Source organism: Humulus lupulus, chromosome 3, assembly GCF_963169125.1.
Source record: "Humulus lupulus chromosome 3, drHumLupu1.1, whole genome shotgun sequence".
NCBI lineage: Eukaryota > Viridiplantae > Streptophyta > Magnoliopsida > Rosales > Cannabaceae > Humulus > Humulus lupulus.
The window spans coordinates 155,057,482-155,059,608 of record NC_084795.1 but is presented as its reverse complement, the minus strand read 5'-3'; the positions used below and the strand labels follow the sequence as shown (position 1 = coordinate 155,059,608).

Genomic DNA, 2,127 nt, shown 5'->3' with positions numbered 1-2,127 from the left:
CACAGGTTGAGTATCAAGAACAATGAAGTTAATAGAAAAATAAAATTTATCAACTTTTATCAAAACATCATCTATAATGCCTCTATGAATTTTCATAGAACGATCGACTAATTGAAGAGTTATAGAAGTAGGTTTTAGTTCACCAAGACCAAGTTGCTTATAAATAGAATAAGGCAATAAATTCACACTAGCACCTAAATCAAGTAAAGCCTTGTTAATAAAATGATCACCAATAATGCATGAAATTGTTGGACACCCAGGATCTTTATATTTAACAAGACTCTTATATTGAATAATGGAACTAGCTTGTTCAGTTAAAAATTCCTTTTTAGGAACATTAGTGTTTCTTTTTACAATACAAATATCCTTAAAAAAATTAGAGTAGGCATGAATTTGTTTAATGGAATCTAAGAAAGGGATATTGATACTAACTTGTTTAAAAACTTCTAAGATGTCATTATATTGGCCACCTTTTTAAATTGGAAGTAATCTTTGTGGGAATGTGGCTTTTGAAATAAAAGGATGGATTGAAGTATCCTTGTTTGAAAAGTCATTGGCATTAGAACTAGAAGGTTGACTCTTTTCCTTTTCTTTCAACCTCAGGAATGTAATCGGGTTTGGCAATGTTCTTTCCGAACCTAAGATTTGAAATTGATTTGACTTCTCCATTATGACTAGAATTTCCTATCTCTCATATTGACCTTGTTGACTAGGGAATGTTCCTTTTTCTCTATCATCTAGAGTAGTAGCGAGTTGTCCTACTTGTGTCTCGAGTTTGGTAATTGATTGAGACTAATTTTGTAGGATTTGTTGAGTGGATTGCATAAATTTTTGTAAAGTATCTTCTAAGGAAGGTTTCCTTTGTTGAGGATATGGTTGATTTTGTGGGGCATGAGTTTGGTTTTGCGTGTTGTATTGGTGCCCTTGATTCATTTGAGGTTGGTTTTGTCTCAAAGAAAAGTTTGGATGGTTTCTCCAATTTGGATTATAAGTGGATGAAATTGGCTATCATTTGGTTTCGCATAAGCATGAAGAGCATTGGCCTCCTCAGAAAAGGCTTCTTGGTAGGAAGGACATAATTGGGCATTATGGCAAGGACTAGAACATTTAGAACAAACATCTTTTCTTGGTTGTATTGGAGAATTTATAGTTTGGCTTATGGCTAATGCTTCTACTTTTCTCGCTAATTTGTCTAAGGATGTTCTTAAGTCTAATTCATCTTTTACTTCATACCTTCCTCCTCTTTTTGGTGAATTATTTGACCTAGACCTAGAATCAAAATAATTCAATTGTTGTGAATTGACAGATAAATCTTCAAGGGCGTCCCAAGCCTCTTGTCCTTGAAATTTAAAAAAAAATTCCAATATGCATAGATTGAATCATTTGACGATTAGAGGGAGTCAAACCATCATAAAATATTTTACAAGTCTCCATTTTTCAAAACCATGATGAGGACATTTTAATAACAAATCTTTAAATCTTTCCCAACATTCATGAAACTCTTCATTATCTTTTTGAAAAAACTCGGAGATTTCTCTCCTTAGACTATCAGTTTTAGACATAGGAAAAAATTTCAGCAAGAATTTATTATAAAGTTGATCTCATGTAGTTATAGACCTCGTGGGAAGGGAATGTAACCAATATTTTGATTTGTCTTTTAATGAAAAAAGGAACAATCTTAGTTTGACCGACTCATTAGAAATTTTTTGAAATTTAAACGTTGAGCAAATTTATAAGAAATCTTTGACATGCATGTAAGGATCCTCTCTATCAAACCCATAAAAAGATTGTAACAATTGAATGATTGATGGTTTAAGCTCAAAATGGGTAGTAGAAGTGGTAGGAAGAACAATACATGAAGGAGCATTAGATGAAATAGGTGCAAAATACTCAAGCAATGTTTTTTCAGGCACAACATTTTCATCAACATGATTTCCAGTAATATTAGCAATTGGTTCCATGATGCTCAAATTTTTACTAACACTTTCAATTTCAAACAAAGTTAAACGTCTTTTTACTAATTGATTTTTAGAGTTACGTTCCCAATGATGCATACAATTTTCACAAACAAGGCAACAAAGATAATCTCAAACAAACAATTTTCTGATGTGGAATATCAGTTAAAAC

The 2,127-nt window shown here is 32.1% G+C and overlaps 1 non-coding gene across 1 annotated transcript; it reads left to right on the top strand.

The window, feature by feature from the left end:
* Nucleotides 1–1,440: 1,440 nt before the first annotated feature.
* LOC133827744 (small nucleolar RNA R71) lies at nt 1,441–1,547 on the top strand. The gene has a single exon (XR_009890394.1). It is a non-coding gene; the product is annotated as a small nucleolar RNA R71 (small nucleolar RNA).
* The last annotated feature ends 580 nt before the right edge of the window (nt 1,548–2,127 follow it).